Source organism: Anopheles marshallii, assembly GCF_943734725.1.
Source record: "Anopheles marshallii chromosome X unlocalized genomic scaffold, idAnoMarsDA_429_01 X_unloc_78, whole genome shotgun sequence".
Lineage (NCBI taxonomy): Eukaryota > Metazoa > Arthropoda > Insecta > Diptera > Culicidae > Anopheles > Anopheles marshallii.
Window position 1 is genome coordinate 49,353 of NW_026525929.1, and position 13,148 is coordinate 62,500.

The window sequence follows — 13,148 nt, forward strand, 5'->3', positions numbered from 1 at the left end:
GTCCAGCCCTGGCGCCTTGGAGGTGGCCATCCGCTCGGCCAGCGAAAGAATTTCCGAGCTCGTGACCGGCCTCAGAGCCTCGCTGCACGCGTCAATGTCCGGCCACTCAAATGCCGGATGGTCCGGGAACAAGGCTTCGACGATCGGACCTAGTACGGCTCGGTCCGTTTCCGGTGGTGCCCTGTTACGTAGTTTTGCTCGAACAACCTTGTAACCGAGTCCGAACACCTCGGCTTCGACCCCATCGATCAGCTCTTGCATACTGTCTTCCTTACTGCTGTGAATGGCGGCCTGCAACAATCGTCGACAGTTCTGCAGCCTGGCCGACGTCACCGCACGTTCCGGAGGTTGGGCCCTGCGATGGGCGGCCTCCGCTGCTCCGCATTCCTCCCTCAGGCGCTCGATCTCTGGAGACCACCAGTACACCTGGGGCTTGCGATGGAAAGTAGCCCCGTGCACTCGCTCCATGATCTCATCGCACGCCTGGGTCAGTCCGCCGATCAGCCCCTCCGGAGTTGCGACCTGCTCGAAGTGGCCGCATGTGAGGGCGATGTCGAAGCACTTGTTATCGAATTGCGTCGTCTTCCACCGGGTCCCGGCGTGTCTGGCTGTCCCGTCTCGACTTCGCTGCTGCTGCTGGCCTCGTCGCTTGGGGCGTTGTCCTGGGACGCCCACCTGGAACTGGACGTAGGCATGGTCGCTGCTGGAAAAGCGATCGAGCACGCGCCAGGAGTCCGGTCGCGCAATAGTTTGGCTGGCAAAAGAAACGTCGATAACGCTTTCCCGCGCAACCCCGTTGCCCTTGAAAGTGGGCACGTTGCCGCGGTTCAGCGTATGCAGCGCCAGCTGCTCCACCACGCTCAGGAGCTCCTGCCCCTTCCGGGTGGTGCGCGCACTCCCCCACTCCTCATTCCAGGCGTTGAAGTCCCCGGCCAGGACTGATGTTGCGTGTCCGACCAGAGACACCTCCACCGCACCGAGGAAGCTTACGAAATCTTCGATGCCGCTGCTGGGTGGCACGTAGCAGCTGGCGAACGTTACTCCCGCTATGGTGGCCACCACGAGTCCCGGGACGACGCTCCCCCAAAGCCGTTGAATAGGGTACGCCCCTGTTGCTATTATCGCCACACTCTGTTCCGCATCGATGGCCCACCGCGGATCATCCCGAGGTGGTCGATATAGTTCGCAGGCGAGCACCACCTGAGCCCCTAACTCGCGAGCCGTCTGCAGCATGAGGTCTTGGGCTGCCCGGCTTCGCCCGAGGTTCACTTGCAGCACTTTTAGCGCCGGCACGTCGGATGCCCGACCGGGTGCGGGCCGCTGCACACGACGCAGCGCACCTCCGCCGTGCAGCTCTTCGCCTGGTGATCCGGCTTCCCGCAGCGAATGCAGCTTGTCGAGCGGTCCACTTCGCTCCTGCACGCAGCTCGGACGTGCCCCATCTCGAGGCACTTGTAGCACCGTTGCTGACGCGCCTGCAGAGGAGCCACCTTCCGGATCAGACACGATGTGTATTTGATCTTGACGCTCTTGTCGACCAGACCCTCCGCAGCCCTGGCTGTTACGCGGGCTATCGCCACTTTCGTGCCGTCCCAGGCAGGTCGCAGGCGAACCGATGTCTCCTCCACCTCGCATTGGCACAGGTTGGTCAGCGCCATCGCCACATCGGTCTCCTTCGCTAAAGGGTCGACAGCGTCCAACCGGATTTCGACCATAGGCGTGACCAGCCGAGCTGAGGCCGGCCGTTCTGCCTTTGCGCAGACCTGCTTGATGCACTGCAGAACTTCTGCAGCGTCCGCGCTCTCCTTCAGCTCCATGACAAGCCTGGAGCGTGTGGTGCGTCGCCCGACGCCTAGGGCCTCAGCATGTTTCTCCATTTCTGGAGCTGTTCGGACAGCCTGGTACACCTCCGTCCAGGTTTGTCCCTCAGCTGGGGCGATTTCAATAGCGTCCGGCTTGGTTTTTCGCTGCGGCTGACGCCGACCTCCTCGTTGTGCTCCAGGCTGGCTACCCCGGGCCTGTTGTCCCTGATGTTGCTGGGGCTGCTGCTTAGACGGTCCTGCGATCGGCTGTCGCTGAACCGCTGCCCGTTGCGGTAGTTGCGGCCACTGCTGCTGCTGTTGCTGCGGCTTGTTCCCCGGTTGCCGGGCCGGCTTACGACGCACCACTTCAGCCCAAGAGCCGCCTTCCGGGTCTGAAAGCGGAGCTGCCGTTGCCGACACCGCTCCCTGCTGTCGCTGTTGCTGCTGCTGCTCACGACGTTGCTGCTGCTGTTGTTGCTGCTGCTGCTGGTACTGCTGCTGTTGCTTCTGGCTGCCTCCATAGCCCAGCGTCTGTGCAAGGAGCTCTTGGAAGTTGGCTCGCTCCTCCCTCAGCTCGTTGCGCAGGCGCTCAATGTCTTCACGAGCCAGCGTCTCGCGCATCCGGGCTTCCTCTCGGGCCAGCTGCAAATCTTGCCGGGCCTGCACAGCATTTGTTTCCATCTGCTGCCGGAGCATCTGGATCTCCTGTTGCAGACCCACGATCGTCGCTCGCAGCTGCTCATTGGTGAGCGACGTCTCATTGAGGAGCTGTCTCAGCTCCGACATTTCCGGGGACTGCTGCTTCGCTCCCGGAACAGATGTTCGTGTAAGAGCCACTCGCGGCTCCAGAATAGTGGAGAGCTTCGCCGGCCTCTCCTCCGTTGACTCCGTCCTGGAACGGAGGGTTCGCCCCGTCGACGACATCTCCACCTCTCACTGTTACGGGTGAGGGTGGAGGGGGGGGGGGGGGGGGGAGTCGGGGGAGGTGTTCTCCCCGACTCGCGGCGACGTAGCACGGTACTCGGCCAAGAACGCGCAACCGAACAGCTGTCCCATACAAAATGTATGGGAACGAAAGACGCCGGAAATCGCCAAAACCTCCAACTTTGGAAGCCTATAACTCCGCAACGGTTCGTCGCACAAAAATGTTAGACCACTCTATCGACGCGGGATATTCTCACTTATAGTCCTCAAGTGTTTTTAAGATCACTAACGCACTTTTTGGGGGGTAAAACGGTCCCCCACCAAAAACTCACAGTTTTTCAAGTGCCACTTCCGGTGTAACGCACACACACACACGTACAAAATTTTGTAAGATGCGTCTTACCGAGACGCATCCAACGACACCTTAATCGTCCGGATCGGTTCACAATTCGCCTTAATATTCAACAAAAACCTGCCCACGAAAAACTCCCCCCCCTTAAGGGGTGGGGGGGTGAAATTTGGGTGGGGGGTCGGCGGCCAGGATCGGGGGCCGGACACGTGAAACCAAAGCCCTGGCACGCGTGGCCTGGCTGATACGGCCGATTTTCACTCCAAACACTCGCACACACGCACGCACACAGAAACACACGGTACTCGGCCAAGAACGCCAACCGAACAGCTGTCCCATACAAAATGTATGGGAACGAAAGACGCCGGAAATCGCCAAAACCTCCGACTTTGGAAGCCTATAACTCCGCAACGGTTCGTCGCACAAAAATGTTAGACCACTCTATCGACGCGGGATATTCTCACTTATAGTCCTCAAGTGTTTTTAAGATCACTAACGCACTTTTTGGGGGGTAAAACGGTCCCCCACCAAAAACTCACAGTTTTTCAAGTGCCACTTCCGGTGTAACGCACACACACACACATACAAAATTTTGTAAGATGCGTCTTACCGAGACGCATCCAACGACACCTTAATCGTCCGGATCGGTTCACAATTCGCCTTAATATTCAACAAAAACCTGCCCACGAAAAACTCCCCCCCCTTAAGGGGTGGGGGGGTGAAATTTGGGTGGGGGGTCGGCGGCCAGGATCGGGGGCCGGACACTTGAAACCAAAGCCCTGGCACGCGTGGCCTGGCTGATACGGCCGATTTTCACTCCAAACACTCGCACACACGCACGCACACAGGAACACACGGCAAACGGAAAGTGCCTAAAATCGTGCACTTTGCCAAAAAGTTACACTTTTCGGTGCGCTTGCACCGGGCTTTACCGTTATGTTCTTCAGCACACTCGCGGCGACAACGCCAGATCGGGCGCAAACCGGTACTTTGCACTGACGTCACACGCGACGACACACGGTACTCGGCCAAGAACGCGCCACCGAACAGCTGTCCCATACAAAATGTATGGGAACGAAAGACGCCGGAAATCGCCAAAACCTCCAACTTTGGAAGCCTATAACTCCGCAACGGTTCGTCGCACAAAAATGTTAGACCACTCTATCGACGCGGGATATTCTCACTTATAGTCCTCAAGTGTTTTTAAGATCACTAACGCACTTTTTGGGGGGTAAAACGGTCCCCCACCAAAAACTCACAGTTTTTCAAGTGCCACTTCCGGTGTAACGCACACACACACACATACAAAATTTTGTAAGATGCGTCTTACCGAGACGCATCCAACGACACCTTAATCGTCCGGATCGGTTCACAATTCGCCTTAATATTCAACAAAAACCTGCCCACGAAAAACTCCCCCCCCTTGATAGGTGGGGGGGTGAAATTTGGGTGGGGGGTCGGCGGCCGAGATCGGGGGCCGGACACGTGGAACCAAGGTCCTCGGTGGCCGTTTGGTGTCTCTTTCGCACACTTTGTCTTACTCAGTATGCACTCACAGTATACACTCACACGCACGCGTCGACAAGAGCTCATCCACAACACGTCCGTTCACTACGGAGGTTCGCTCGCAACTACCACAGGGATAACTGGCTTGTGGCCGCCAAGCGTTCATAGCGACGTGGCTTATTGATCCTTCGATGTCGGCTCTTCCTATCATTGTGAAGCAAAATTCACCAAGCGTAGGATTGTTCACCCTTTCAAGGGAACGTGAGCTGGGTTTAGACCGTCGTGAGACAGGTTAGTTTTACCCTACTGGTGTGTGCTGTATGCTGCTATCTTAACGGAATTCCTGTGCAGTACGAGAGGAACCACAGGTACGGACCACTGGCTCAATACTAGTTCGACCGGACTTTGGTATGACGCTACGTCCGCTGGATTATGCCTGAACGCCTCTAAGGTCGTATCCAATCCGAGCTGATAGCGCATCATAAACCCATTAGGTGATCGGAAGCTAGCGGGCTTAACAACCCTCTGAGATCCGTCGGTGCTGCCCCGTGCACACTGCCGTCTCATCCCCGCTATAGCACTAGACTGAGCCGCAACGGGCGGGTGTACGCTGCACGTGGAAGTACCTTATCACAGGGAACCCTGGTGGCTGTGCTCCCGTCGACCGTGGATACAACTAGTTTCGACACCTTCGACCGCCCGCAAACGACGGGACTACAGGCTGGGAGCTGCGAGTTGTAGAGATGCGTTCGCATCGATCCTCTCAGGCGACCCATGCTTGGTGGTGAAGTGGTTAGTTCGTGGAGTATAGGCTTGCTGCACTCGACAAGAGTGCTGCTTGCAAGGCTGTGGTGGTACGTATGGTAGTTGATGAGCATAGGCTTGCTGCACTCGACAAGAGTGCTGCTTGCAAGCCTATGGTGGTACGTGTACGGTAGTTGATGTGAGCATAGGCTTGCTGCACTCGACAAGAGTGCTGCTTGCAAGCCTATGGGTGGTGTGGTGTGTGGTGCATGATTAGCCTTTCAAGGAAGATGTGTCCTTGGGGCTAATCGGTTATTTTTATAAGTCCGGGAAACCTTTCTCGTCGGGATTCTTATCCTAAGCAACCACGAAAGCTTCCAAGAGTTGAAACATTGCCTATCAAGTAGGCCGTACCAGCCCATAGCAAACCAACCAAGATAATCTAACAGGCCAAGATTGGTTGGAGATTTCAAAATTTTGCTAAGTCCATGGCCACCATAAGCCATTTCTATCAAGAAGGCCACGAACAGTGCTTAGCAACCACGAAAGCGCCCAAGAGTTGAAACATTGCCTATCAAGTAGGCCGTACCGGCCCATAGCAACCCAACCAAGATAATCTAACAGGCCAAGATTGGTTGGAGAATTCAAAATTTTGCTAAGTCCATGGCCACCATAAGCCATTTCTATCAAGAAGGCCATGGACAGTGCTTAGCAACCACGAAAGCTTCCAAGAGTTGAAACATTGCCTATCAAGTAGGCCGTAGCAGCCCATAGCAACCCAACCAAGATAATCTAACAGGCCAAGATTGGTTGGAGATTTCAAAATTTGGCTAAGTCCATGGCCACCATAAGCCATTTCTATCAAGAAGGCCATGGACAGTGCTTAGCAACCACGAAAGCTTCCAAGAGTTGAAACATTGCCTATCAAGTAGGCCGTACCAGCCCATAGCAACCCAACCAAGATACTCTAACAGGCCAAGATTGGTTGGAGATTTCAAAATTTGGCTAAGTCCATGGCCACCATAAGCCATTTCTATCAAGAAGGCCATGAACAGTGCTTAGCAACCACGAAAGCGGCCAAGAGTTGAAACATTGCCTATCAAGTAGGCCGTACCAGCCCATAGCAACCCAACCAAGATACTCTAACAGGCCAAGATTGGTTGGAGAATTCAAAATTTTGCTAAGTCCATGGCCACCATAAGCCATTTCTATCAAGAAGGCCATGGACAGTGCTTAGCAACCACGAAAGCTTCCAAGAGTTGAAACATTGCCTATCAAGTAGGCCGTACCAGCCCATAGCAAACCAACCAAGATACTCTAACAGGCCAAGATTGGTTGGAGATTTCAAAATTTGGCTAAGTCCATGGCCACCATAAGCCATTTCTATCAAGAAGGCCACGAACAGTGCTTAGCAACCACGAAAGCTTCCAAGAGTTGAAACATTGCCTATCAAGTAGGCCGTACCAGCCCATAGCAACCCAACCAAGATACTCTAACAGGCCAAGATTGGTTGGAGAATTCAAAATTTTGCTAAGTCCATGGCCACCATAAGCCATTTCTATCAAGAAGGCCATGGACAGTTCTAAACAACCACGAAAGCTTCCAAGAGTTGAAACATTGCCTATCAAGTAGGCCGTAGCAGCCCATAGCAACCCAACCAAGATAATCTAACAGGCCAAGATTGGTTGGAGATTTCAAAATTTGGCTAAGTCCAGATTTTTCTACCCTTCGGGAAAACAACCCTAGTTCACCAAGTTGAACGCGAAAAACTGTCCATAGGATACGCACAAAACGTTTATTGAGTTGGTCACCATAGGTGGAAATTATGGTGAAAATAAGCCAAGTTCCGGAGTTTTTAACTCACACGAAACCACGAAAAACTTTCATTAGGAAAACTTGGTTGGAGCACCCTACTGCAGAACACACCGACATGGACGAAAGGGTCGATTGGCTAAGAGAAAAAATTTTTGCGGGACCACTCAAAACATCATAGTTAGACCTAGCAAATGATGAAAAGTGAAACCCGCGATCGATTGGAGAAACCTTATTTTACACTGAAAAATTCCACATAAGGAAAATTTGTATGGAGCACCCTACTGCAGAGCACACCGACAGGGCCGGGAAGGAAGGCCCGGTCCAAGAAAAAATTTTTGCGGGACCACTCAAAACATCATAGTTAGACCTAGCAAATGATGAAAAGTGAAACCCGCGATCGATTGGAGAAACCTTATTTTACACTGAAAAATTCCACATAAGGAAAATTTGTATGGAGCACCCTACTGCAGAGCACACCGACAGGGCCGGGAAGGAAGGCCCGGTCCAAGAAAAAATTTTTGCGGGACCACTCAAAACATCATAGTTAGACCTAGCAAATGATGAAAAGTGAAACCCGCGATCGATTGGAGAAACCTTATTTTACACTGAAAAATTCCACATAAGGAAAATTTGTATGGAGCACCCTACTGCAGAGCACACCGACAGGGCCGGGAAGGAAGGCCCGGTCCAAGAAAAAATTTTTGCGGGACCACTCAAAACATCATAGTTAGACCTAGCAAATGATGAAAAGTGAAACCCGCGATCGATTGGAGAAACCTTATTTTACACTGAAAAATTCCACATAAGGAAAATTTGTATGGAGCACCCTACTGCAGAGCACACCGACAGGGCCGGGAAGGAAGGCCCGGTCCAAGAAAAAATTTTTGCGGGACCACTCAAAACATCATAGTTAGACCTAGCAAATGATGAAAAGTGAAACCCGCGATCGATTGGAGAAACCTTATTTTACACTGAAAAATTCCACATAAGGAAAATTTGTATGGAGCACCCTACTGCAGAGCACACCGACAGGGCCGGGAAGGAAGGCCCGGTCCAAGAAAAAATTTTTGCGGGACCACTCAAAACATCATAGTTAGACCTAGCAAATGATGAAAAGTGAAACCCGCGATCGATTGGAGAAACCTTATTTTACACTGAAAAATTCCACATAAGGAAAATTTGTATGGAGCACCCTACTGCAGAGCACACCGACAGGGCCGGGAAGGAAGGCCCGGTCCAAGAAAAAATTTTTGCGGGACCACTCAAAACATCATAGTTAGACCTAGCAAATGATGAAAAGTGAAACCCGCGATCGATTGGAGAAACCTTATTTTACACTGAAAAATTCCACATAAGGAAAATTTGTATGGAGCACCCTACTGCAGAGCACACCGACAGGGCCGGGAAGGAAGGCCCGGTCCAAGAAAAAATTTTTGCGGGACCACTCAAAACATCATAGTTAGACCTAGCAAATGATGAAAAGTGAAACCCGCGATCGATTGGAGAAACCTTATTTTACACTGAAAAATTCCACATAAGGAAAATTTGTATGGAGCACCCTACTGCAGAGCACACCGACAGGGCCGGGAAGGAAGGCCCGGTCCAAGAAAAAATTTTTGCGGGACCACTCAAAACATCATAGTTAGACCTAGCAAATGATGAAAAGTGAAACCCGCGATCGATTGGAGAAACCTTATTTTACACTGAAAAATTCCACATAAGGAAAATTTGTATGGAGCACCCTACTGCAGAGCACACCGACAGGGCCGGGAAGGAAGGCCCGGTCCAAGAAAAAATTTTTGCGGGACCACTCAAAACATCATAGTTAGACCTAGCAAATGATGAAAAGTGAAACCCGCGATCGATTGGAGAAACCTTATTTTACACTGAAAAATTCCACATAAGGAAAATTTGTATGGAGCACCCTACTGCAGAGCACACCGACAGGGCCGGGAAGGAAGGCCCGGTCCAAGAAAAAATTTTTGCGGGACCACTCAAAACATCATAGTTAGACCTAGCAAATGATGAAAAGTGAAACCCGCGATCGATTGGAGAAACCTTATTTTACACTGAAAAATTCCACATAAGGAAAATTTGTATGGAGCACCCTACTGCAGAGCACACCGACAGGGCCGGGAAGGAAGGCCCGGTCCAAGAAAAAATTTTTGCGGGACCACTCAAAACATCATAGTTAGACCTAGCAAATGATGAAAAGTGAAACCCGCGATCGATTGGAGAAACCTTATTTTACACTGAAAAATTCCACATAAGGAAAATTTGTATGGAGCACCCTACTGCAGAGCACACCGACAGGGCCGGGAAGGAAGGCCCGGTCCAAGAAAAAATTTTTGCGGGACCACTCAAAACATCATAGTTAGACCTAGCAAATGATGACAAGTGAAACCCGCGATCGATTGGAGAAACCTTATTTTACACTGAAAAATTCCACATAAGGAAAATTTGTATGGAGCACCCTACTGCAGAGCACACCGACAGGGCCGGGAAGGAAGGCCCGGTCCAAGAAAAAATTTTTGCGGGACCACTCAAAACATCATAGTTAGACCTAGCAAATGATGAAAAGTGAAACCCGCGATCGATTGGAGAAACCTTATTTTACACTGAAAAATTCCACATAAGGAAAATTTGTATGGAGCACCCTACTGCAGAGCACACCGACAGGGCCGGGAAGGAAGGCCCGGTCCAAGAAAAAATTTTTGCGGGACCACTCAAAACATCATAGTTAGACCTAGCAAATGATGAAAAGTGAAACCCGCGATCGATTGGAGAAACCTTATTTTACACTGAAAAATTCCACATAAGGAAAATTTGTATGGAGCACCCTACTGCAGAGCACACCGACAGGGCCGGGAAGGAAGGCCCGGTCCAAGAAAAAATTTTTGCGGGACCACTCAAAACATCATAGTTAGACCTAGCAAATGATGAAAAGTGAAACCCGCGATCGATTGGAGAAACCTTATTTTACACTGAAAAATTCCACATAAGGAAAATTTGAATGGAGCACCCTACTGCAGAGCACACCGACAGGGCCGGGAAGGAAGGCCCGGTCCAAGAAAAAATTTTTGCGGGACCACTCAAAACATCATAGTTAGACCTAGCAAATGATGAAAAGTGAAACCCGCGATCGATTGGAGAAACCTTATTTTACACTGAAAAATTCCACATAAGGAAAATTTGTATGGAGCACCCTACTGCAGAACACACCGACATGGACGAAAGGGTCGACTGGCCAAGAGAAAAAATTTTTGCGGGACCACTCAAAACATCATAGTTAGACCTAGCAAATGATGAAAAGTGAAACCCGCGATCGATTGGAGAAACCTTATTTTACACTGAAAATTCCACATAAGGAAAATTTGTATGGAGCACCCTGCTGTGGTCACCATCGGTCGAGTTGGTCGAGACGGGCAAAAAATTTTTTTTTCCATATCGTCTCAAAACATGATTTATGGACCTTGTAAATGTTGAAAAGTGAAACGAAATCACTTTTGGAGCGATGAAAATTTTGTATGGGAGGTCCCTACCCGGAACAAATTTTACTAGCAAAGTCATGATTCCGCGACGAGAAATTTGAAAATGGTCAAATATGGTTAAGATGTCATGTTCATTCCCTACTATGGGGGACCAGGTCGTCACGAAAAAATTTTTTTCTCGACCTGGTCAAATGTGGTTCTGCGACGGAGGTTAAACTAATAATGCATAATTTGGGCCAAAAACCCCCCTCTGTCAGATATTGTACCCGTTCAAGAGCAATAGCAGACCACATAAGTTGAGCTTTGAGGTATCTGAAAGTTGAATATAGAGCGAGGTTCTAAGCGAAGGGATAGCTTAACGTTGAGCATTGAACGCAAAAAAGCTTAGAGATAAGCTTAAGATACAAGGGTTGTGGTGCATGAGGCCGCTTAACGTTGAGCTTTGAACGCACATGGCTAGAACTAAGCTAAGAGATACCTATAGTGGTGCATGGAACTGCTCACAAGTTGAGCTTCGAGAAGTCCAAAGGCAAAATGTAGAGCGAGGTTCTAAGCGAAGGGATAGCTTAACGTTAAGCATTGAACGCAAAAAAGCTTAGAGATAAGCTTAAGATACAAGGGTTGTGGTGCATGAGGCCGCTTAACGTTGAGCTTTGAACGCACATGGCTAGAACTAAGCTAAGAGATACCTATAGTGGTGCATGGAACTGCTCACAAGTTGAGCTTCGAGAAGTCCAAAGGCAAAATGTAGAGCGAGGTTCTAAGCGAAGGGATAGCTTAACGTTGAGCATTGAACGCAAAAAAGCTTAGAGATAAGCTTATTATATAACGATTGTGGTGCAGGACACAGCTTAACGTTGAGCTTTGAACGCACATGGCTAGAACTAAGCTAAGAGATACGGGTAGTGGTGCATGGAACTGCTCACAAGTTGAGCTTCGAGAAGTCCAAAGGCAAAATATAGAGAGAGGTCCTAGCAGCCTAAAAAACTTCTAGGGCCGACAGCTCACAAGTTGAGTTTCGAACGCAATTAGGCTACCCTGGTAGCCTTGATTTGAAAGCATTAAGGCAATGATATGGTAGAATGCCCGATCTTAAACCTATTGACAGAGAATGTGTACGAGTAAGCATAGATGTGGAGGAGCACATACCCTAAACAGTCCCGAAAGATGGTTAGCTAAGTGATGCATCACAAATGGACTTGGCGCACCAAGTTCACACAGAAACACACACGATCGCGTATATTAAAACCTGTTGTGTGGTGCATCACTAATAAAGTTTGGTGCGTCAAACGAACATGAGAGTTGAGCATATTGGGTATGTGTGATAACACACTTTGCACGACAATCGAGAAACCGCATAAGCTCAGTATAACACAGCAGGGGAAGATTGATGAAAACCAGAGCTAATACATGCAACAGGCCGGGAATGCTGCTTCTGAAGGTGGTAGGACCGGTGCACTTATTAGTTAAACCAATCGGCCGATTGAGTTGAAGTCTGGTACCGATCTTTCACTTGACTGTGCCCCATCAACTATTGATGGTAGTGTAGAGGACTACCATGGTTGTGACGGGAAGCGGGAATCAGGGTTCGATTCCGGAGCTAGTAGAGAGTGCCTGATAAAGGCCATGGTACACATCCAAATCAGGAAAGCAGCAGGAAACACTACCATACATTGCCAGGTGCATAGGAGGATTGCAAGCCCGTAAATTGCCCGATCATAGCCAGCGATGCTGAGAACGGAATTTATTCCTTCGATCGTCGTTGGTTCACATGTTTACTGATGGTTGTACGAACACCATACCCGGTGGTAAGTACAGTGGAGCTCGCCTTCACAACATAATGTTCACCAGTTGGACGCATAGATTGGAATAGCTCACAAGTGTTGGATTGCTGGAAACACACATTCCAGACTGCTCCGGTGGTCATGGAAAGGAGAGGATTGCAAGCCCGTAAATTGCCCGATCATAGCCAACGATGCTGAGAACGGAATTTATTCCTTCGATCGTCGTTGGGGTTCACATGTTTACTGATGGTTGTACGAACACCATACCCGGTGGTAAGTACAGTGGAGCTCGCCTTCACAACATAATGTTCACCAGTTGGACGCATAGATTGGAATAGCTCACAAGTGTTGGAAAGTTGAACGCACGTTGAAGACCGCTACTGTGGTCTTGGAAAGTAGAGGATTGCAAGCCCGTAAATTGTCCGATCATAGCCAACGATGCTGAGATCGGAATTCATTCCTTCGATCGTCGTTGGTTCACATGTTTACTGATGGTTGTACGAACACCATACCCGGTGGTAAGTACAGTGGAGCTCGCCTTCACAACATAATGTTCACCAGTTGAACGTACAAGTTGGAATAGCTCACATAGTGTTGGATTGCTGGAAACACACAAAATGATACGAGTAAGGTTGCGTGAGTAAGGCACGTACACCTAAAGCGAATTATTAGAAGTGGTGATACGAAGTGTCTCGGTGGAGTGTGCTTGCACACAACAAGTTGGCCAAGAGAA